At 40.0% G+C, this 26,367-nt stretch overlaps 1 long non-coding RNA gene across 1 annotated transcript; it reads right to left on the reverse strand.

Annotated features, from left to right (window-relative positions):
* Positions 1-1,038: 1,038 nt before the first annotated feature.
* Positions 1,039-24,402, reverse strand: LOC113748191 (uncharacterized). The gene is made up of 3 exons (XR_003464182.1): positions 24,244-24,402; positions 24,072-24,155; positions 1,039-1,085 (listed from the first exon to the last, which is right to left on the reverse strand). It is a non-coding gene; the product is annotated as an uncharacterized LOC113748191 (long non-coding RNA).
* Positions 24,403-26,367: the final 1,965 nt, after the last annotated feature.

A 26,367-nucleotide genomic window follows, 5' to 3' on the forward strand; every position in this document is an offset into this window, starting at 1 on the left:
CCCCGCGACTAAATTTCTAAACCAGTATATTGTGAAACTTTGATTACCACGCTGCACATCATTCCTTATTAGAATCTGTCTCCAGCAAGATTTTAAATTACTGTATTTGTTTACCTCTTATTATTATGTATGGTGGCAGTGAATGTAATTACTGCCAGGCTGCTTTTTAAAATACTGAGGAGTATGTGTGTGTGTGTGAAGTTGATAGTAAATGATCTAAACAGTTAACTTTAACAACGGGTTCCAAATTCCTGTTTCACTCCAGTTTAGTCTCATTGTGTTTGTTCCTGCATTAGGCATTTCTAAAAATTACTTCCAGATCTTCGCCTCAGCTCAACACCACAGAAATACGTCTCACTAACCTCCCTCTAAGAGCACCTTTATCTGGGCTATAATCCTGGCTGTAATGTGCCCTCGTTAGGAGAGCACTGCTGGCCCACACCAGTAGCAACACAGGGAAGGCCTCAGGCACCACTGGAATTAATTACAGACAAAAGCGATGGTGTTTGCAATTGCCATGCCAAATTTATCACTAGCCACTTAATGTGCCTCATCTGAACTGATCCACACTAGCTGAATTGCCCCAGGGCTTCTATTCTTCCCTCTTCCAGGGATGTTGTGGTTGTAGTAAGGGAGCGTGTCTCTGTGTGTGTGTGTGTGTGTATACAGGGCAGTCTGCATCTGCTGGGGGCCCTGTGTAAGTCCTGGGCTGGAGGCGGTGTGTGCTAACAATGCCCCCAGCAAATACAGAGTGTAGAAATCTATAACAAAAGGTAACACCCCTCCACACCCCCTCGTTCTCTAGCCACCCAGCTACGTCTCCAGAGAGAGGTTCAAAGCCAATCCTGACATCTTTAATTCTGTCATTTTTGTGATGATAATCCTTGATGTGCTTGGATGTGGTGTCAGTACTCATTTGTTCCATGCCAAACTACATCTCTACACTTGCTTGCAGCGCACAAATCCTCAGTGCTCAATGAAGAAACGCCGCTATGTTTCATCAATAAATACATACGGGTAGTACAGGGCTGCACTCACCTTTCTCATTGTTGACTAATCTGCTGATTATCGGCCCGATCATTAGTCTGTAAATTTGTGAGAAAACAGTGCAGAATGTTAATTTTCAAGAAGGAAAATAGTTTGAAAAATGCTCACGTTGTTTCACCGACTATAAAAAATTCAAAGATATTCAGTTTACTCTCATAGAAGATAGCACATTTTCCCATATTTTGAGAAGCTGGAACAGGTATATTTTTAGCATTTTTGTTTTGAAAATGGCTTAAATAATTAATCAATTACGAAAATTACTTAATTTTCTGTCAAACTACTAATCGATCACCTGACCAATCAGTCCAGCTCTATGTGGATGTTTTTAAATAATGCCTGCCATTTCAGCATATCATAAAAAATGAGTCATAACACTTTTATCACTCAAGGTGAAATACAGTTGGCATCATTTAGTGTTTGTCTTTAATCCTGTCATTTATATGGCTGTTTATATCAAAAGGACAGAGGCTGTCCCAAATGCACACTTACACATAAGCCACCATTATCTTTCTGCTTGTGCAGCTGAAAACCTAATACCTTAGTTCAATAATAATGCAGAAGGGACAGCTCATTGGTAGCCCGGTGGTACAGCAGAATAATAGCTCCAGAGGAGTCCTGCCTCTCTAAAACAAATATGCAGGTGCTTCAGTTCAACTTAGGAAAAAATGCAGCAAAATATTGTATCCACAAGTGCATAATGTCTCATCAACACCGATCGGTTATCAATTAAAGCAAAACCATCTCATTATATTAATGAATGGCCTCAGCTAGTAATAGCCTGTCTTATTGATGTTTGAACAAGGTAAGCACAAACCCCCTTACACAGCACCGAGATCTACGGCATCAGCAGCTGAGAACAGATTTGCAAGGAAGAAGAAAACAAAACAAAAAAAAAAGGAAGAGGAAAAGCAAAGAGAAACTGAAGGACACAACAGGCTACTCTCAGAGGGACTGCATTTTTTCAAGCAATTGTCATGCAAGCCTTGTTGTAAGTAATAATGTGGCCTTTAATGACGGAATGATGGACCTGCCAAACACTGCCTCTGCCATATACTGTCTGCATGTCCCCGCCGTCCGCTTCTCACATAGCCATCTGGGACATATTAGCATATCCTCGTCAATTCAAAGCCCATTTTAACATAATCCATATTTGTTGGGTAAGGTCCAACAGCAAGCCTCCCATACAGCGGTCATATGATGCTATGACACACTTCAAGAGCCTGGCCCACATAAAGCATGCTTGGGCAGCTAAGCAATTCGGAAATGCAAAATAGCAGGGCATACCGTTCCCTACCTTGTACCTAGAGGGACAAATCCCTTTTGGCCAGACATCTCCAGACTGTTACCTTGGTATTTCTCCACAACAGTACTTGTGATTTTTTTTTTTTTTTTTATTCTTAGTGTTCAGGAAAGAGGAGAAAAAGAACAAAAAGGAGTCTGCTGTCATGGCTGGCAGTGAGTGTGTAGAATACATTGAGTTGCTGAGGCATGTCAAAGTATGTATGCTTCACCTATCAGGGAATAATGCCATATTTTGATACACATTTGCTTGGTAAATATTCTTACTCTTTAAAAAACTGGATGGACTGCAGTAGCTTAAAATAACCATAAACTAATATGTCATTTAAAAGTAAATGTAAATAGGGGGGGCTGGGCTGCTGTGTTCATGTAATATGTCTCATTACTGTATGATGTAATGTATGCATATTTATGTGTGTAACACCTGTATCTACATTAAAAATAATGCTAATATAAGAGGTGTAAGATAAGAAACGGTCATGGTAAATAAGGTCACAGTTACTCCTGAATGCACATGGATAATAACTGACTTAGTGAGTCATCCCTTAAGAGCAGGACAATCATTATTTCAACGCAGGGAAATGCATCTCTAATGTGCTGACATTTATTGATACCATAATGTGAGTGTAGATTTTATTGAGTACAGTCTGGAAACTGTTTAAGCGAAAATAAACCTCAATTTTTAATCAATCAGTGAATCCAATCAGAGGGCGCAGAAATAAAAATAATAACTAAAGATAAACTATCTCAATACTTCGTATTCGTATGTCTTCCTTGACGCAATTTCTCGAAGTTCTCTGCAGGAAAGACATTCGGCAGAATTCCTTCACCCACTTGAAAGCAATACCTGTCATGAACCATCATCACAAAAGCCTTCTGAGATATAATCTCAGAGAACTTTTAACCCAGGAATTTCAAACCCTCCTGTCAAAGAGAAAGCAGAGATCTTGGGATCATGACACTCAGTCAGCAGCAGTCACACAGCTCTGGGCCGGGTGCTTCTCAAGTGCTGGACTTGTCTGGCAGCCAGCAGGGCCAGAGGCTGAATTTCACAGAGTAGTTAGTTAAATACAAGTCCAATGGAATCCACCCACTGTACTGCGGCGTACATGAAACTATGTATGAATACATCAAGGCTCGCTGCGTGCTATTTTCCATCAAATTCCCCCCAAAAAAAAAAAAAAAAAAAATCTACCGCCACTGTTGGGAGGTAAACAGAGTGGAGCAAATCGTAAACATCAAGGCTATAAATATTTCAGCCGTGTCAGTTGTCAGACCCACCTAGTGTTCAGGCCAGACACATCTAGTTATGGCTGAATTCTGACTGAGGTTGACTTATGATAATGAGATTCATTCACAGCACGAATCTACTGTATGTATACAGGACGCCTCCTTCATTTCACTTAAGTTGAGGAAGTTTCTGCTTTGGTTCCTTCCTACCTTCAAAAAAAAAGAAGAAAAAAAAGAAAATGTGTTACGCATGACTTCAATTTTATGAAAAATTACCCAAAGCAAACACCACCCCTCCTGAATCACAGCCCAATTTGATTTGTGCTCCAGAGAGGTCAGGGAGGAATCCTGCAGTTCACACATTCAACACCCCCCCACCTCACTCCCTGACCAAAAAACCCCCCCCCTCTCTCAATGAGGCTGTGAGCGGGACGCTTCTCAGAGGGATGTCATGCTGCATGTCATCAGCCTGGTTAAATTGCACTGCCAGTGGGTAAGCAGCAGGGGTCACATGAGGCTCAGTGTGGACTGCAACATGTAACGCATGGCAGACCACAGTCTGAAGGCTGAGGCCAGTAATGACTCCAAAACATCCCGATAAAGATTGAAGGGCAGCTGTTTTCATCTAAAACAACTCGCCTCGGACGCACATGCACATGTGATGCCATGTAAGGGCTCTGCAGCAAAACCTTAAACAGGGCTGTAACGTTTTGGTTGTTTGCGCTACAGAAATCAATATGTCAATACCATGTCAATAGAATCCATCTATAATTGGGCAATTGTTCGGGGGGATGGTTTTCAGCGGTAGATGATAACTCCTTTTAGGACCGATTAAACAAACCGGCGTATCATGTTAAAGCAAACTGTCTGTTTTTGGGAGCGAGTCCAAGCATTTGCCCTTGTAAACACAAAGCCCACATGTGACTGGGCCTCAGTTGGGCAGACAGCAGAGGGAGTTAACAAAGCTAATTAGGGGAGGCTGACATGTTAAAGTGAGCAGCGGCTCGGGAGTCAGCTCTATCACATATGTTTCCTTTGTGGCGGGTGAAGTGGGTCCTTTGTTTGTGAATTGATGGCGTTTCGCTCCGCCGTCCCTTTGGGTAGAGGCACTGACCTGCGGAGGCCCCGACAGTGAGAGGAGGCTCTTGCTCTGTCTCCCCAATGCCTGCTGCTCCAGCTGTCCCACTCCCTCCCAAACCTAAACCTTCCCAGAGCCGTGGATGCACAGCGAGATGGGCAACACCTGTAAAAGAGCGAGTACCCCCTCAGCCCAGGCACCTCGAAGCAGCCTGCCCACCTGCTACTGAGCTCTCTGGGCCCTGCAGCTTAAACGCTCATTTTGTGCCTCTCAGCACGGGACTTATTGATATAAATAGCTGTGCACAAAGTGCACACTCTGTTTTCTCTTGGTCTGATGCAGTAGGTGTGTATGTGATTATATTCAATGGCAGCCTCTTTCAGGTGGGGATGAAATATGAGCAGTTTGGACACTGGGTAAATGACAATCTCTGCTAGATTCACTGAAAATGATTATAGCACAATTGACATATATCGAAATGGACAACGTGATTCTGGCACCCGTCTTAAACAAGGATTCAATATCTAATATGTAGACACAACACACTCTGTATTAAACATTACAGATACTGCGATAGATTTAATGATGACCTTACCATTTGTCTTGATATAGCTTGTCCTTCCGCAGTGGTGAGACGTAACGTATGTCCTTGAACAACACACTCTATTGTTATAATGAAAAAGTATAAAGCCTGTGTAGTGCAAGCCTGACACTTATGATGCGTTAATGATAATTGAATACGTAAATAGCCTACTTAGGATTATCTCAACGAGGTCTACTTTGTGTTGAATCGGATAGAAAGAAAACAGCAGAGCAGCAGTATCTAAAATCACAAACTTTAAAATGTTAAGTTGCCCTTTGGGTCCACAATCAAAGTTTAGAAAAAGTCAATCTCTCTCGTTCACCTTAGCCTGCATGGCAACAGATTAATCCTCCCCCATTAAGATGACAAGACAATTTGTGGAGTAGTTGAGTGTAAATAAATACGTTGAGGAGGAGATAATACATTAGGCTGCTGACCGGGCTATTCCATTACAGCAGCACATTTGTTTCCATACACGGAGGGAAGCCATTCGGCGGATGGCGTCTTTCCTTCATAAGGTGAAAGTGGAATCTTGCCTCTGAGAGGAAAATAAGGACATCAGGACTCCCTGACATTAACTTTCATCACAAAAGTCATCTCAGCCACCAGGAATAGAGGCTCTCTCCAGCTCGCTCATAAAAAGGAAAAGATATAATACACAGCCTTCGGTTTAAGAGGTAACAATAGTTTTGTCTCCATTAGGTGTTATAAAACAACAGCAGCAAGAGGTGCATCTGGTGCCTCGCTATTTCAGAAACATGACCGTAAAACCCTACCCTGCAATGATTCTCCAGCAACACAAAGCAGCCCTAAAAAACTTCATATTTTAGACGTTTTATATGCATCTTTAGATTTACAAGCTTCTTTTTCTTTTACCACTCCAGGTGGTAGTTCTGCTGGAAGAAAACAGGCAGTACAAGCCAAGTGGCTGCATTGATTTTTGCAGTAATTGATCTGATGGTTCCTTGTGATAATTGACAATTATCCCTGATTACCAGACAGGGGCTTAAAATCAGTCTAAGAAAATGACCGGCATTATGGGATGTTGTACAAAGGCTGAACAAAGATAAATCAATACACCTCAGAAAACTGCTTAGAAAACAAGACAAAAGAGTGTCACACTAGACCACATGCTGCTCAGCCTCTAACAATCCCTGACATACAGTGTGCTACCACATATACTGCTCCATGAGCTGCAATGAGCTAAAAATTAACACCATAATCATTTAAGAGCAGGAAATAAGCTCGCGTAATTAGTTGCAAATTGGAACAGTTTCTGGATGTGTGTTTGTGTGCATGCTGCAAACCTGCACACATCTGTGTTCGTACGAAGCTCTGCGTCTATATTTCTCCGTTACTACGCGTCTGACCTCAGCTGATTGGTCCTCTTGATTCAACCAGACAGATGCAACTCATTGCAGCTTAATAAATATATGGGCCCAGGGGATCTCTGCTAAACAGTTCTATTAAGTTGGAAACATGTCAGCCAATATAAAAGCAGCCTGACCCTGGGAAAGGTCAACTGTGACACGCATGTTTACTCAGGAAAACAACCCGAGGCTGGAAGGTCTTGTTTTATCGGATGTCTTCAAAAGAGAGAGAGAGAGAGAGAGAGAGAGAGAGGAGTGTGTGTGTGTGTGTCTGCTGGCCATTGTTGGTTTTACGTGATTTTGGGTCTTTGAACCACACAGAAAACACTGTGTTGTCACAGAGCTTTTTTTCTGCACAAGTGAAACGACAGGTACACAAGGTTACATTGTGCATTTGTGAAGACGTGGAAAAAGAAAGAAGATATACAGATGATAGATAGATAGATAGATAGATAGATAGATAGATAGAGAGATAGATAGATAGATAGATAGATAGATAGATAGATAGATAGATAGATAGATAGATAGATAGATAGATAGATAGATAGATAGATAGATAGATAGATAAAGGGACAGGTCAGCCTGTGACGTGGGTGTAGACTGGACTCGGCTGCACTGAATCAACCTTCATCATAATTTTTGGCGCTTGAAGAAGTGCCCCCCCCCCGCCTCCGCCTCCGCCTCCACCTCCCTGCTGCGACAACACACTGAACCCTGTCGCTCAGGAACAGCGGAGGTGAGAGGGCCCTGCTTCTTTTCTCCACTAATCTGCCTCTACAATGTTTAATCAGCACATCAAAACATTGAGGGAGAGGAATTTCCGTGCTTCGTGAGCATATTAGGGATGCAGTCACAGCGTTAACTAGCATTGATGAACTGTTTGCTTATGCAGTAATAATTAACTTCCATTACATTACTTTGTGTGATTACTTTCTTAATTGCCTGAATTATGCATCAATTTAATATCTAATAACCAGTCTCAGACATTAGACACTGTTCAGACACAAATTGCATGTAGTTTCCGAGCTTTAATTAAACACACTAGAATAAATGAAACGATGTAGGATGGATGTCTTGCAGTGATTTCCTGGGTGCTTAAATATGCTATTTATTATAAAAAGCATATAAAATTCACTTTCTCCTCAGGAAAGCAAACCACAAGATGCCAATTATAGTACGCAAGTTGCTTTGCCATGGCTTTTTCAGAATCTAGACTAATAAATTTGTTGAGTGGGACTCATTGTTATATTATGCAAATACGTTACCATGCCATTTTTTAAGTTTCAAATTTTGTGTGCAGAGCAAAACATGTCCCCAAAGATGATTTTAATTATATAGCAGAATGGGCTCTTGTTTTGCATTGTTATTGTCCTGTAGTAAGGAAGCAGTGAGCTGGGACAATAAATGAGAGTCTATGCAGATATTCAAATTATTTTTTCACATCACTTAAATGCAACATATCTCGTACATATCCTCCGCATGAAATATGTGCACGTGCTTACCGGTTGAAGCACGAAAATGAATGACCTAATCAGAAAAATAAAAACACTATAAAGGTATTATAGCCATAGAGCAATTATAGGAATGTTATTTTAGACGTGTCGTGGGTCGGCGCATCAGTGCGAAGAAAAAGCGTTCTGCCCGAGCTAAATGACTTTCCTCATCTCTTGCAATGCGATGCAAAAATAAACATTTCAGAATTAGGCCCATCTTTCTCAATTGTGCCCTTCGTGGTACCTGATTTAAATTTGATTTACAGGTAGTAAAGCAACTGTATGTCACATGAACAGAATGTAATTAAAAAGCCAACCCATGGAAGCCCCGGGTCATTCAATGAATTGATATTAACTTTTAGTCCTCTTGTATCATCATTTTACCCTCACTCAAAAAGTGACATATCCACTTAAAGAGAAAAATGAACCCTATTTTCCTCATCAGCCAGTAGTTTTGGCAAACATACGTGTAGCAGAAAAGCAGAACGGACACACTTCTTAGAACACTAACTGGAAAAACTCTGTGATTAAAAAAATGATATTTTACATCAATTATCAAAAATGATACACGAGTTTAAAAGATGGCAAATCTCACTACGTGCGAATCATCACCTATGGCTGAAATAAAATAAAATAAAAAACTATTTAGCTGATCTAAACTCATGCAAATCCTTGTGACTGGTGTTAGGTCTGGCGGCATCGTTAGTCTGCTTTTTAAATGATCTCTGGAGCTGGTGAGCTGCTGGCAATGCAAGGTTAGACAGAAAATGATGGCAGCACGCGGATGCTTCACAGACCTCATGATAGTTTCCGTCTGTCATTATTTACGTCTGACTAGTCGCGTCATGTCAGCTACCTAGAGAGACACTTTTAATGTGAACCCCCCCCCCTCCGTTCTCCTATTGCTTTTCACAAGCAGTGTAGTATACCATTATTTCTTTGCTTCAGTACCTTTAGGTGAAGCTCGCCCTCCCATCAGCTAGAATCAAAGACAGATCCTATGCTTGATATTATACATGCCCGCGTTCTTACAGAGCTGGCACAGAAGCTACATACCTCAATGAGAAAGGCAACTCTGTATCTCATTTGACTAATTCAATAAAAATGGGGAGGGGGAGAAAAAAAAAAAGGTGATGTGGTGCTTGGGGATTTAAAATCTGGATCTCAAAAGATTTTGGAGGGCACAGCTGCACGGCGGTTCCATAATGAATATCTGAAATGTCTCATAGTTAACTTTACACTGTGTGCCGCTGTATAATCTGTCGTCATTAGATAACACAGTATGTTCTCTTGAACAGCAGAGTACACAACAGGATGTTATGGGTTATTAAGACTTATCAACTAATGACACACTGAAAGCAAAGCCAAAAAGGCCTTTCTCATGAGTTTTCTCTCACACAACATACAAATTTATATCACAACAGTTACCCTCAGGCTCGATAAGATGGCCATTTATCACAGGACTACCCATGAATCAAGTCACATTGTAAAATCGATCATTGATTCACCTTATTCCCTTGTTTTTCCATCTGAGCCACATAATGATCATTAAACTGACCATGGCACGTCCAAAAAATGGATTTATAATACACAGAGCTCGGCCTGAAACGTCTCAAGAATGGTATCATGAGGAAAAGATGACACAGATATAGCATACAAAGAAGAACATTAATTTACTGTATCTCACAGCTCTAACTCCTTCCTGCTGTTTTAAGTACAGTACATTTGGGCTGTGGAGCTAGAAACCACGGGTCCAAGACCTCTTGGCTAGAGTCCATCTCTACGCTTTGTGCACGTGATCCCAGCCTAGATGAGCATGCTGTAATGGGGCTGCTTAGCCCCATCATGACCCAATGAGTGCCGGCTGTGGAGTGGATGTGCTTGGTGTGTGTACGTGTGTGTGCATGTGTGTGTGTGTGTGTGTGTTCCCAGCAGGGAGACAGTGCCTTATGAAGGTCACAACTGCAGCAGTCTGGGGCTCTCTAAGTGAACCCTGGAGAGGATAACAAGCCACATCTAACGCTCTCTCTTTGTGCTCTCGCAGCCACTAATCCACCTGAGAATAGTACAAGCTAAAACACAGTTAGCACAAAACAAAGCAAAAAAAAAAAATTCTATCTCCGGATGGTACGACAAAACATACATTCTGCTCCTCGTGACAATGCTTCCTATTACTTCGGAGAATTATTATCTCGGCGTCTGAAACATCAGTCTTGACCCAAAATAAGAAATGTGGCGTTTTGCAAAGCAATTCTTGTACAGCCGTATACAAAAATGGAAAAATGAAGAATACCATTCGCCTCGAGGGAATTTCAGTTCAACCATAGTGTGTGACGGCATTGCCTTGTGTTATGGCCGCCTAATGGACAATGTAGAATTAATTCAGCTTCAGATGAACAGGCAGGACAGCAGAATCAAAAATGAGGAGGGGGCCCTAGGTGTATGAATTATGCATATTACATTACCATAACCCTACAATACACTGTGCGACAAAACAATGCAGTAAAAATTGGGCTTCGACTGAGATATTGAACAATTTCCTACATGGTTCTTGCCTACCTTAGAAGTGAAATTGCATTAAGCTTCCTCAATACCAGACAAACCCATATGAGATTCGTATGTTAACATCGAGTCCAGCGAACGAGACACTATGTAAACAAGTCGGGGATAATTGAAAAGAAAGTCTCCTGACTGCGTTCCCAGGGACCTATCATTCAGGTAGATGGGAATTTGGTTAAATGGCAGGAGAGAAATTACTTTTCCCATTGATTTTCCTTTAGACATCAAAGGCAGACAAATGAAATGGAGCAATTTACTTTGTCGAGCTCTGAAATGGTTATTCAAGCAAAACATGTCAGAAACTATTATTTGCAATCATGTTGCTCTTATTAATCCTGAGGAAAATGGATAAATGAAAACGCACAAAGGGATTTACTGGGCTGCAACAACACTTTCAGTTCGTATTAGGCCGCAAATAGTACAGACACACACGCACAGCTAGTAAATAAAATGAAAAAAATTAAAGTATAACTTTTAAACAATGTTTTTAAAACAAACATCATTTGAGAATTGCTTTCTGTTATCATTTTAAGTGATGGAGAAAATGAGTTGGAAGGGATATATATATATGTATATTTCAGCACACTACACAGCAAACAAACAAAGATTCCTCTGTTCTGCTGGCAGGAGATTGTAGATTTTTATGGAAGAACAAACAGAACAGCTAACGGGATTTTGAACCAACATCATTTTTCATGTCGTCAAAATCACAGTGTAGAAAAATGACAACTTTTTCCTTTCCAGTGTTATTTATATCTCCAATATTCCGATTAATGCTGAGACCACGTCTCTGATTTGCAGATGACTCCTGTGAAGGAGACAGCCTTTAGCTGCAGCACACACTTTCAGTGTGCTGTGTAAAACAGCATGTGGTATTGGTAACTGCTTCTGTTCAAGCCTTGTAATCATTACCTGGCATCTTATTGCCTCTGTGGCTTTTAAAGCTCTTGTCTCACCCCCAGAAAACAGGGAGTTATAGCTGATCTTTTATTAAAACTTTAGGAGAGCGTCCCCCCCCCCACCCCCCTCCGGAGGGGGCGGAGGAGGAGTGGGACAAATTAGTGTTGACAGTAGACACTTAAAGCAGGAAAATCACAGGCCCACTGGGAGGCAGGAGCCACATGGGGCTCCCCGCCTGTGTAAAGAACACTCCAGATTTCACTTGAGATGCAGTCGCCTTTTAACAGGGCAGGGGGAATGTCAACAGACCCTCTTGAATGAACCAATAAAGCCACTAAAAGGAGAGGATTAACCAGCTGATATCAGGGACAGCGGTTTGTTTTGAATGCAGCCCCCCTCTCTCTCTGGAGCATGGCCTGAAACACACTGGGCGGAACATTTCCTTTGCTAAGCATGCTGTTACACTGCCAAGCTTGTGTAGTTAATTGTGTTAATACTTGATTGTGATCACAGCAGCAGTGTTAACCGTGTAATTCTGTTCCAACTTTACTTCTAATGGATTGGATGGAGTGTAAAAAATATGACTTTATATTAATATCTAAATAGGATTTCTTTCCCCTTAACTCAACTTTTGACGTTTCTCTCTTTTTGTACGGTAGTTGCTCTATTATTGCTTTTACTGCCCATTTATCAGGGAGCGCTGCTGTTTCACAACATGAAACAGTAATTACAAGACATCAGGGGCTTTCAATCTCCTCTTAATTTCCCAACAGCTGTGATGAAAAACCCTTAGTCCAATTAATGTGTCAAAATATGACCTAACAATGTCATGGCCTCCTCACAACCCCATAAACATCAAATAAAAAAGACAAGGCTTTAAATAGATGTATTTGAAACGCAATGACAGTGTTTTAATTTCTATAAACCAACAAAAAAAGAACAAGCAAAAATTTAGCGGTTACTTGTGTTTCTCAGGTGTTGAACTTCATTTAACAACTGCAGCGTTGGTGACATTTGATATGAGGATAAATATGTCTGAGAGAGGTGTGAGGTTTTAAAGTTAAGGCCTGTAAATGAAGTGTCTGATGTGTACGCTGCAACATGAGAGGACGGGGATAAAAATAGGATGGTGTCAGCTTAAAAACAAACACAAAACATGAGTTCAATCTCAGCGTAATAAAACATAAAATATCATGAATTAAATCTGACTAGGTCTGATCCTCTTCTGCACGTCTTGCCACATGTGCACAGTAAATGATCTGTGATTTTTTACTTTCCATTAATGCTATCATTAGCAGTTAATTCACTGGTTAATATCCAAGCTACAGAACTTTCTGTCATGCACCAAGAACTTGTAAACACGTGATTTTGTGCATGTCAGCAATGGACAATTTGCTTGTTCTTCTTTTTCGCGCGTACGCGCAATTGAACTTGAATTTATTTAACTGCTTGTGCTGTAACCTCGGGTCCATGCACTTATAGCGAATAATTAGTTGAGATGCTCGCTGCCGTGATATATATATACAAGCCTACACACTGAATGGTGCTTTTTTTAAGCAACGGTAGGTTGTGTGGCAATTTGAAATACTTTAAATATGCTCCATTAAAAAGCATCATTATCAATGTCCCTTTTAACATGTCATAAAACCATTCAGACACTAATTCAACTATTATTTTATACTGTCTGTATAATACCTGAATAAATGTCAAGCGTTACTTACTATATTTCAAATTATAGTAAAAAATAGTTGCATGTGAGATATTTGAAAAAGGGGCAAAGCACAATTAGTATTTTTGGCCATCTATCCGCTTCACTAGAAACTAGTTCTTTCTTTCTGTCAACCGAGGCAATGCAAGATAAATTTAGGCATTTGCAATGTGCATCTGATTTATTATGGAGAAGGTGAGGGTAAAACATTGAGGGATTTCCCTTTAATCAGATCTCATAGGAGTCCATGTAGTGGACCAATACCCCAATGAGTTCCCTTTTAAAAAGCCGGGAATATTAGATTGGCTGCACGCTGCCTCAGTTTTAACTTCAATCAGAGGGAATTGGGGAGGATTTTGTTAAATCTAAGAGCCTTTCACATGTCTGAAAAGTTCATTTCTCTTCATCTATTAACTCTGAATAAAAACCCTACCATCGCTTACGCATTTGTCCATTTAGAAATCCTCAAGCTCGTGAGCTGTAGATCTGAGCTCAAATTTTGAGCTTACGGATGACCAATCACAGAGGTGCGTGCCTCAGAGCTGAACCACAAATGGGTCCTTCACAGCATTGTAAATCAGGACCTCAAAGAGTATTATTTAGCCTCAAGCAAAGAGTGCTTGTTTATCAGATGGTGCCTGAGTCTAGGATAAAAACCTCCCCATAAATCTGGGTACCTTTTATGTGCTCATGGAGACTGGCTGGCTCATTCTGAGTTTAAGGCTCTGAAGAATGCAGAGGTAAGCATGGAATTCATCTCAAAGAGCGCATGTTGTATGATGAGTACCTGAAGACTACTTCTAATGGATGTGGTTTATGAGACGTACAAACGTATCTAATTGGTCTATCTGGTATTGCACCCTGAGTGAGACCTGCGTCCCAATGTACCACTGCTGTAATTTACTATTTGATTCAAGTGCAGACAAACAAACCATAAACCACAAATCAGTGACAAATCATAACACTTAAAGGGTGAATTCAAGGTGAATCTTTGGCTTGGCTAAAGGCTCTGCATTCATGATTTAGTGTGTGTTGTCACCATACAGGTTCAATAAGCATTGTCAATTTTTCACATGAAGTGTCAGTCGGTGCTGCGCTACATCCGACAGTGCGCTACATATAAGTTATCACGCTCCAGCGGGTAATTTTCTGAACATTTTATTTTGTTGTCTGATATATTGCCGCTCAGATATGGCAATGCTAAACCCCAGATGATAAATCAAACATGTAGTGGCTGCCTCTGATAACTCAATAAGCACCTGGACTCCTCCTAACATGTCACACCTGCACTTCTACGTATACCACTCTCATTCTCGGGCCTCACTGGGGGGCTCAATACACCTGCCAAGTGCATTTCAGAAGCCTAGCAGCTGGGAGAGAAACATCATGCATGCTTAATTAGGAGGTTCAGGAACCATGGGAAGTGGATGGCAATTTTAATACACAGTATACCTGCATATTCCTGGCTATATGAAAAAAAGCCATTCATTCATGTAGCATCAGCGAGTATTAAAAAAAAGTGTGATTGCATTTATGTGATCGTGTGTAATTCATAAACAAAAAGGATTTAATGAGTGAAAAAAATATAAATGATCACTTCCAGCTGAAATTAAAACGTCTCTGTTAAAACACACATAACATGTTTTTCTCAAACAGCACCGAGTCTTATTGTTCCTACGGTATTTTAAACAAAGAACATGAACAATTAGAAGCTTATTCTACTTTCACACTGCAGAGTATTAAATAGACTTGATTTAATGAGCATATTTAACAAAGGAATACCAAGGGGAGACTTTGTTGATCAATAATATTGTACACTTTCCATCCAATCAATGTAGTGTCTCCTTAGCGGCTATTACCAAGTGTAATAAATAGGGGGTTCATTTAAGAAAATAATAATATACTGATTCGCAAACCCCCGAGGCATTTATTAAATAGCACGACCAAATGTTCGATGTCATATATGGACATCGCACAGAAAAAGCCATTCAATGGATAGATCGAGTCTTCCCAGACTGTCAACAAGTATTTAAAACCAAATATTGACTCTCAAACCCCTCTTGTAAGTAAGTATCATAAATGTTTATAGTCAAATCAGTTCTTTATGAATTGCTTATTGCAATTTTTAAAAATTCCATGTCCCACATTTCTGCACTTTCTAACTAAAGCAGTAGGTTGATGATTTGCTCGGTAAGTCTAAAGTCCAACAAACTAACCAGCAAGTTTGTGGCCAAACAACAAAAAACTATTCTGAATTCAGAGATAAATGTTTCCTTGAGCTGAGATGTGAAGCCCTGTAGAAAACAACTTTATACAGTTGTGTTATGACCACATGCACAGAGGCTGTAGTGTCTAAGAAGGCATTTCAGACAGGAGGTTACATTTCCAATGAATTTTTTAGTGTTTTACGGGGCCAATCTTCTAGCCAGTCTGAGAGTATTGCGACTCTTATCAACACCACGCGAGCTATGTGTTTATCACAGACTCTGAGTCATACACCCAATTCTGATATGAGCTCCAGCATTGCTACGGAGGCTATAAACCCTATAAGGGAGTGAGGAGGGGAGAAGCAGTATGATAACTCAGAGCGTCCTGCTGTAATTATGGTATTCATGAAAAGATGAAATAGAGTGCAGACTAAATCTGTAGCTCCAGGCAAAATCAACAGCTTGGCATTACGCCATGACCCCTGCCCATCTTGAGGATACAGCAAACATACCAAAACTTTGCTGCTTTTTTCATCAGTCAAGAGTGAGGGAATGAAGTGCATCGATTGCTTGTGATTATTAACTAGACTGAGATAAGCCCTCTCCTTATTATGCAGATTACTGAGGCTCCCCGCTCCAGCATATTGTACAGATGCAAGGGAGCAGCTGCTCTTACAGATGGTGGGTACACGGATCTATCATTATGCCTCCATTGTCTCCACTTCAATTGTTTGGGGGACAACAGAACTGCATCAAAGAGGAATCCGACTGCAATGAATTAAGAAAGAGAAACGAAAACCATCAACTAAATTTATACACCGGAGGCCATGGAATGGAGAGGAGCGTAAAGCTGAAGCTATTTCATATATACAACCATGGAGTCGCCCAGTCATGTATACTGTGCCCAAATCTGTTGGATGCAGCACTGTGCACCAAACATATGTTGTTTTTTTTATTAACAAACTGATATTAATTCAGGACGCAGATCTTAATTCAAATAAGAAGAAAAAAAAGCGCTTAAAGCAAAAAAAAAAAAGTCTACAACCAAATAAATAAATGAATAAATAAATATGTAATCTGCTCAGAAAAATATGGCAGCTCATTTTAGGGGATTTATTTCACCTCCAAACACTGTCTTAACTTCTGATTTAATGTAAATTATCAGTCATCATGTGACACTTATTTGCTTTCAAATACCACACTGTTGACGGCTCCAGAATTTAAATATTAAAATCGTCCCGCAAAGCCAACCACGGTGAGGGAAGAAGAATATGCAGACAGCTTCAATTTTGCCCTTAAGGGGAACCTCTGGTTGTCCATTTGACTCGCCACACCTCCCGCTGTGCACTGCTGAGATCAGGACACTAGTAGCTCCTCTGATCAAACATGACATTACACTAGAGGGAATTACATGCTCAGATTATAACAGAGAAGGTCACACCGAGTTGTAAGTCGTGACAGCAGTCTCACACTATTCTGCAGATAGCGAAGGGTAATAATATTACTTTAAGAATTAATGCACTGACATTAAACCGAGCGTTATACAGGTTTCCGACCCTCGTCAGGCAGGCTAGGAATTTAAGGTTATCCCTACAATATATTGGAAGTGTTTACACATGGAGTTGCCACCAAGATAAGAAAGTTACAAACATGAAACACATTCTTAGCATGGGAGTGAGTGAATGTGTACTGAATCTCAAATAAAGGAGCATCTCAGTGAGCAAACTACAGAAGATAAACTAAGTTGTGGAATTATTTTTATCTTGACGTCACTATAAAAAACTAATCTAGCGGGATGTTTTTGATTCATTATTATTCGTTGGGTGGGAAGAGGGCAACTGAGTAATTGATGTCTTGCAGTGATAAATGTAGCATTAAAGTGCGCTCACTGCAACAATTCCCTGAGTGTAACATCCAAAATGTAAATAAGTTTTAGATGTGTTCCTAATGTCCACAAACCTAACAGTGCTATTGAATTATTTAGTTGTGGACTGAAGAGTAAGGCCCATGAAAAGGTGCAGCCCTCGTTATCCCATTATTTTCCCGCATGCCAGCGTCAGTATGGAAAATGAAGCTCAACCCAGCAGCCATACAAGGCTCAACTCAATAATATCCACAAGATAACTGGGTTTCATTTTTATTTTATGTCATCGCATATACAAATATCAAGGATGGATCTTGGATGTTGATGATTTTTGTCTTTGAGTGCATTTATTCTGCATAACAGCAGCCATTGATTACGAAGATAGTTCAACAACGAATGCAAGATGCCCACTAGCATCCATACGGTAGTGTGCAGTAATTCCCACGCGGCACTGGGAAATAACATTACTTTCTCCAAATAGAAAATCAATTCGTTGGCAGAATATTTTCTGTTTTCAATATCCTAAAGAAGCTGCTATCTTCAGATGACCTCAGTATAAATTAATAAATCTTCTTTCGTACTATATTTATTCAGTATTGAACTAGAATCCGTGGCATAAATACAACTTGCAAACAATTCAGTGCCTCTGTGTGTGTTTTAACCACTTTGCATGTGGGTAAAAACACAAAAAGGGGCGCAGGGGAATAAGTAGCTGTATCCTCGCGAGTCAGAAGGCTATATTTCTACATTAATTCCTTAACTCGTGTCTGCTGTATTCAAATAAATAACAGTTTTCTCTTTTCTTCAGTCATGTGTCATGGGTGGATAGATTGAGCTCCTGTCAGAGCACAAAGCTCCCCTCAGAAGTCCACAGTGCCTCGTCTGTTGTTAGGACCTGGTCCACATGGGGCCAGATTTGATTGGAAAGCCCCAAAGGGAGGAGTTCCACCAGTCACTAGGGCATTGTTAGTGCCTCAAAAATGGCCAGAGAAGAATGACTGATTATGCAACCACAGCCAGGGTTACTAATAGGAATTCTATTTGAATTTCTAACATAACAGATGTTTGCTGGGCACCTCCATGGAGTGTGCATACACAGTTATGCTAATTCGCCAGTGTTTCCCTTCAAGTTAGCTCAGAGTCATTAGAGCACACAGCTAGCTTGGATCCCTCTGTCAAACTAATAATTGGCCATTATTGATATTAATTAACATTTTTGCTCTCTATGTCCTTTTTGACCTGCTATCTGTTAGTAAATCCAGTTACGGAGTCCTATTAGGGCAAAAAAAAAAAAGAAATCCACCAGACTCTATAGTAGTTGCGAACCATTTATCAGAAAGAAAACATAAAACCAATTAGGAAGAGGAGTAGACAGTTGTCTTCATTCTCCACTGACTACTTCTTGATCTCCATTATAAATTGCTAATAGGGCAGATACTGGTTAGCAAAGGGGAGAAGGGAGAGAAGGAGTGGGGTGTTACCATTGCTCACTCCCACCCGTGATGACAGGTGAAAAGGAGCAGTAGTATTCTTGCTTGATGAGGCTACACAATCATCAGCTGCTGTTTTTTTTTTTCCCCAGTCTTTTTGTTGAGGGGCGTCATGGTGCACCATCCTCTCTACTGCTGGTCAATCATGTTAATTGGCCTTAAAGTAGAATACTACAGAAAGCCATCTGAGTGTTAATCGTTCATCCTCCAAAAGTAATAGCTTTCGGTCTCTCTTCTATTATGATGCAATGAGCATCGGAAACACTGTACACCATAGGTTTATGGGCTCAGATCAAGAAATCCTAATAGGTGTATATTGACTGGTTTATTTTCCACAAAACTCCAAAGGGACCGGCGGTTGCAAGAAAATATATCAAAAAGGCTATCAACAATGGTTGGGTCTTCTGTGTAAAATCAATAGTGAGCCATAGACGGCTTGAGTTTTCACACTTCTCTCCCGTCACTTAAAAAGACTGTAGGCTCTACAGTATGACGCCTGGAAGGACTCATGAGACAGTAACCACGCTACATGTGTGAAAGGACGCACATTAGTAATAAACCAATCTGTTTTGCTTTCGGTGAAATCACCGCACCGCTGTTGTTTTGAACTCTATAACAGGTTATTGCCGCTCTAACCTGACGCTCTGGGAATTAATGTTTCAGTTTTCGAGAACAAAAGAGCTCAGCAGCGTAAAGGATCATATGTTGTTGTTGAAGCAAGTCGTCTAACATAACCTATGTGAATAACAACTTATGTTCCTGCTTCTCGAATCCAGATGCTGCCGTGGCAGCCCGGGTTTATGACAAGAGGTATAGCGGTCCCTTAAATGAGCAGTATTTAATAGCCTGGATTCAAGTGTAAAGGCTTTCTCCCCTGTGCATTACTCCAAGAACCTAATTACAAGTTTCATCATCAATCATGAGCATTATTTATTCAGTGAAATGAATTTCTAATTAATAACTGATGAGCATTATGGCCCCGAAGACTGTAAAGCAATTAATTATGGTTGGCAACAGGGAATATCCCTGTAAAGGACTATCTGGCGCACAGTCACAGCACAGCGGTGCCAACAGGCTAATGTCCACAAAGAGGAGGAACTGGATTGTTTTTGTACCTAGGCTTTATTGAGATAATTACTTTCATGAATGTTGTCTGGGGCCTGTCATACTCTTGGCAATGTAATAAACACTGGAAAACTGTATTTAAATTTTGTTAAATGCTGTTCTGAACTGCCACCTTCTATCCTCACAGATGTTTTGGTTCTTTGATTTTTATCAGAGGGTGCCTTGTTTAGGAAAGATACTCTATAATCAATTAGGGTTAGGGGTTGTTATCAATTACATGAATTTGAATTGAAACTACATTGATTCATAAATTAACAGTACAGCCTCATTTGCATACAGTTAAACATACACTTTTTGATGATGTTTTATTTACTTGTTGGTCGTTAACAAACTCAAATGTTTACCTACCTACTTTACTACTTACTTAGCAACAGTAGATTTAAAAGGCTGCGTTTGATTTATGCATATTTTAAATTAATAATCTTTAATTTGATCTTTTAATCTGAATGTGAATCGTCCATCAATATTTATACAAAGTTATATTTGTTTCCATCCGGATGAAGGAAAGGGCAGAGATGATTTATATCATCACTTTATGTAAATACTATACATTTATTATTACTAGGTCATAACAAGAGATGATGCGATAGTTTTTATGTTTAAGTCTTCAAGTCTAAAGTGTATAAAATGTTGACGATTTGTGAGATTACAGTAGAAATCCAAGGCTGAGGCTTCTGTTTTCTACTTTCAATGAAGGATGCTTAATCCTTCCATAAAAATAAAAGTTTGAGTGTGGAATAATTAATGCAATATCTCCGATATTCATTATTGCATGTACAACTACGTCACGGAGCACTCAGAAAATGTCAAATAAATTTTTTTGTGATGTTTTGGTGCCGTTAACGTTGAATTATAAATTCATAAATTTGAAGACTTACTGTATATTTTTGTGTTAACAGTTTTTTAGCATTGTTTCAGAACAGGAACACACAAGAAAAATAGATAACAGCAGAAGACAAAGAAACTCTGGTGGGGAGAGAGATATAATTACATAGGAGCTTGTCTGTCAAGACACTGTAGGTCAGAAGAAAAGATTCAGAAGTCGGCACTGACCTGACCTCGTTCAGCAGAGTTTTATGGAGAAAAAAATGGATAATACTCTAAAATTAATTCAGTTATTCTTTTCTTCTGTGGAAAATTATATACGCGGAAAATAAACCCTCTGTACTGTCATTTGCAAGTTACTGATGACTCTTTTTGGTGATATTTTTAATGCATATTATCACATTTATCACAGCCATATAAATCCCATAAACAAAGCATTTGACATTTGATCTATCGCTGCAATTTTGCCTAATTTATAAAAAGGCACAGGCTTAAATCCCCACATCCCTGTTATTGTGCTGCGTTAACCTAATTCTTTTCAGTTATAGTATCTTTTTTAATAGCCATGGGTCAAACACAGATTGGGTAAAATAAAAATAGATTAGTGTGCATCTTCATCCAGACATTAGAATGAAATGGACACATTATGGAAGAGACGCAGAGAAAGTCAAAATGATGATAAAGAACCATGAGAGGCTATAATTCTTTCATTTATAAAATGGAAATCAGCGAAGCATCTGTTGTTTCAATTCAGCACAATTTTTTTTTTGTGCATATTTGTGGCATATTTTTGCTTATATTCATCTCACACACAATTCTATCTGCACAAAACAGAGATGGATTGAGTCATGCATGGCTGTTTGAGGTACCCAGAGTAAACGTAATAAATGTGCATGACTATAATGCTGAATTGCAGCAGTGTCTTAATGTATGTGACTGCTTCTTTATGGGTTGAAAGACATAACAGGATTTGTGCAGGTCTTTTAATTAAGTACAAAGTAACTTGTTGTGAGTACATGGCGCACGCTCTTGTGTGTTATATGACTTGTGTCAGGTTACATGTCATTGAGATTGAGACATATGCCTGTTTGAACAGTTTCTATTCAGACGGAAGACAATTCAAGTGTGTTCGTGTTGGTCCTGCCTTTGTGTGCACATTGGTTTATTTAAAATCTATCATTCATCAATCCATCATTTCAGTTTTGTATAGAACAACAGTGCATAAATAAAAACAGATTGGCAACATGTCTATTGGGAATTTTTATCATTGTTCCATTAATTGTCTTTACACAGGGTCACAGGATGCTGGAGTTTACACCAGAATGCCTTGGTCAGGCCCTTTGTTCAAAAAGTAAGAACTATAATCTTAATGAAGACACAGCTGTATTATTTTGTACTAAGGGGAAATAATATGTGTGCAACAACTGATGTCAGTCAAACTTACAAAATTGATGCCATCTGTCATATTCACAATTTATGTCTAATTTCCCCATTGTGGCCAGAACAGAACACACTAGAAGAGAAGAGAAGACACTGAGTGATCCATTACGAGATGTAGTTTGTTTGCTCGTATCTGTTCAAAATTCATGCATAATTTAGCGTGAACAAGATCACAATCAAATATGAAGAATCTGTCTCATGTTTCCAGTATGTGCAACATGCAGATCTGAGGCGAATTTTACTCCAGATGCCCTAAGACTTGACTAATACACTACTACTTCTGTAGTATTGGATGTTATTTGTCAGCCGTGGTGTTGACTCTCTCTTTTAAATTTCCTTTTATTGTACTTTTATCATTGTATGAACTGAATTGGGGCATGAGTGGAACTCACAAGAGGTTGCCACAACTAGCCACAACACTTGAGTTAACATGTACGAACTGTGTCATATAGAGTAATACAAGCAGTAACATATATAATATATATATATATATATATAGATAATATATATATAATATATATATATATAATATATATAATATATTATAGATTATATATAGATATTTCTATAGCAATATTGATATTGAGGGGACTTGCTCCGTACGCAGTTGCAGTTCTCAGGAATGGTGGCTCCAAATATGTAGGGTACTCTTATTTATCTAAACACATCAGGCACTTTAGACCGGACAGTTTTAGAAAGCATTCAGAACAAACTCAGCAGTGCAATTAAAAATTGCAAAAATGTGTGGCTGTGTTGTTTTGGTCAAATACAATCCAGGAAATTCCTTCAGAGTTATGAAATACAAGTCAATAAGTTTGCAAAATGCTACACGGTTTATATGTTTAGTGCTATAAAATAGGATTATACAACTCTGGAAAGTTTTCATGGAAGCATACCATTTATCATCCATCTCAATGATAAACAGAAAAAAGCCTCTAGTCCTAGTAGCTCAACTGGTACAGCACGCACTATGTATCAAGGCTGAGTCCTTACTGCAGCAGCTCAAGTATGAGTTCGGCCTGGGACCTTTTCATCCCCCTCTCTCTCTCCACTGCCTTTCCTGTCTCTCTACTGTACTGAACTTTGTAACACATTACAAAGTAAAGCACCTTACCAGATGTTAACACGTTGCACTGGCACATATGCTGCATCAATCCAATGGCCTTATTACAAATGCATTTCTGACCCGAACATAGCGACGCCTCATCTGCCTCACAGGCTCTGAATGTACACTGTTTGCAAGACCACAGGCTGAACTAGGAATGTTCCTGATGACTAACCTTGCCGTCAATTAAATGGAAATTAAACGTAGACTAGTCAACTAGTCTAAAAGTTATAAGAAGTTGTCAGGCTTCACAGGCTACTCCGTTATATATATGTAAATGTCCATAAAAATACTGTGGATACCACTGAAACGGGAAAAATATGGAAATATCGTCCTTCTAGACTACCTACCAACACCGGAATGATGAAGAAACTTAAGCGAATGCTGTTTATGTTATTAAATGAAGGGAGAGATCACTCTCTCTCTGGTTGATTATAGTGGGATAACTTTAGACATGATGATATATAGAATTTTTTGTCCATCATTGGTTGGATTAACTTTGTGCTATTAACAACAAGACGGAGATGACATGATGACTGAAGTTACAGAGCATAATGTTACAGCCTGGCTGCTGGAGTGGCTGCATAGCAACACTGATAAAATATGAACAATTTGTTTAATCAACTAGAGATTATAGTTTAATCAACCAGTGGACTAATTGTGCACATGAGTACAGGACACCTTTACCTCATGGTGATAACACTGACAACAAACACACAGCTGCTTTGAGAAATCTGTGTTTACTTACTTCTGCCATTGCCCTAGATGGAGGTACCTCACTGCCCTCAGAGCTGCAGCTCCCCTGGCACAGTGCTGTGACTGCCTGCTGCTTCTGTGTTTGCAAAGGGTCAAGTGTAAAGGACAAATTCAGCCACAGTAAATACAGCTCCAGTTAACTTCTCTTAAATTCACCAACTTACTGGCAACTTAACTGCCGGTGGAAAGAACTGCAGCGTCTCTGCTCCACCTGTTGAGGTAGATAGGTTGCGTTAGTCTCTGTTCAGTCAGTTATATTACATTAAACACATATTAGCTAACTTCTCCACAGTTATTAAGATCATGACAAAACATTTGTTTAATGTTAGCCCACTATTTCATTTGTGGGAAAGTCGTGCCCTGATTGGATGTCGGCAGGCTGAAATCCAGCGTTCCTATTGGCTGATCATAAGTGTTGCAGCGTTTGTATCCATGTAGATTCTGAACTACTGTAGGCAAACAAACACATATAAAGTGTGGTTATTTAATGATATGTCAAATTATATGTTGTTATACAGTTTTCATGTCCCTATCTTATTTATATTTCTGTGTTACAAAACAATATTAGTATGAAACATTTTCTCTAATAGTAATCATCTCTGGATACAACTGTAATATTTTTACACACTACCTTTTATCAGAGCAGTTTGTTTTGCATGTCATCTGTGTTAACATTTGTATTTCCACATTTCTTTTAAAGGTCCAGTGTGTCGTATTTAGCAGGAGAGTTGCAGACTGCAACCAACGGTGGAGAAAAAACATGAAAGGCTCTGTCTATAGCCATGGTTTGGTTTGTATGGGCGACTGTAGAAACATGGTGGTGCAACACGGTGGGAGGATTAACCAAGCTGCAACCTCCATGGCTGTGAGTGAAGCCAATGTGGAAGTGGCAAAAAAAACTGCAGTTTTATGAATGTCCACTTGAGGTTGGAGCCATCACCACACATCCATGTTAAAATGTCCAACTTCACAGCAGAAATAAACCTGTTTACAGTATTTTCCCGCTCACAACAACTGTACTGAGTCTGAATTATATTCGGGCTCTGCCTATGCTATGCATAATTAACAGTGTGGTCACTTTGAGTGACAGATGGGTGGCAATACAGCACCTGGGCGTCATTCGTCCTACCTCAGGTCCACTGATGATCCATGTCTTTGCAGATTTTTGGATTAGCCAGGAGGCGGAAGAGTCATGACTGCCAAGATGGTGGAGGCCAGAGGCACCACACTCTGTGGGTGACGTCACATATACAGTGTCCATTCTTTATACTGTCAGTGGGCTAAGCTGACTCATTTGGCACACCTATCCAGTATGCAGAAAGACCCACCTGTACTCTGTACTGTAGCATTATGCCAGCTCACAGTGGGACCAGTCTGTAAACATGACTGCTCAGCTGGCTGAAAAAGCGAGGCAATATCTTGCTGTTGCATCAATTAGAAGTTTCTTTCCGCTGCTTCGGTGCTACAGGAACACAAATACGAGCTGCCGTGGCTCTCCTCCCTCCGCCTCTCTTTTTCCAGAGCATGTTCAGATTATAGCTAGACTAATGTTAGTGTTTAGCAGACGCTTGGAACACCTGGAAGCCAATGGGGAGCCAAGAGGCTGAGTAGGAGCTTGTCTTCCCCAAGCAGCAACCTCCGTGGGGGGGAAATCAAGCCAATGCTGAAGTGCCAAAAAAATGCAGATCCTCAAAACGGCCACTTGAGGCTGACTACAGAACAATTCATCCTCCATAAGACCCCATGTTAAAAATGCACAGCATGTTTACAGCCTGGTACAAAACAGTTTTGGTCTGTATTGCTAATTTCCCTGTTCATGACAACTGTAACTTATGCTTAAAGTTATGAACAGCATGTCCACTTTGATTGACAGGTGGGTGCCCTTACAGGTGGCGGAAGAGGCAGGACTGTGGGTGACGTCATGGATACAGCATCCATGCTATAGACTGTCTATGGTCTTCCCACAAGGCGTTGTGGGTAGGCGTGTCCTGCAAAGACAGTTTAGTCTCTTCCAACATGGCGGACACCTGCAAACATATTTATTGATGAAGATTATATTCTATTTCTGCCATTTTCATCCCAAAAAATGTCCCTAAATCGTACACGCCGGACTTTTAATGGATTACGTGTGATTGGTTGAACGAACTAGTTGTTGAACTAGCCAGAAGTCAAGCTGGTCAGTTCATTATACATTATTCCACTTTTAACAGCACTGCCAGCTCACCACGGCAAGTATATACTCAATGTCATCCTTCAAGATGAGTGAGACACATAGCAGAGACAAGGAG

The sequence above is a fragment of the Larimichthys crocea genome, chromosome XVIII (assembly GCF_000972845.2).
Source record: "Larimichthys crocea isolate SSNF chromosome XVIII, L_crocea_2.0, whole genome shotgun sequence".
Classification (NCBI taxonomy): domain Eukaryota; kingdom Metazoa; phylum Chordata; class Actinopteri; family Sciaenidae; genus Larimichthys; species Larimichthys crocea.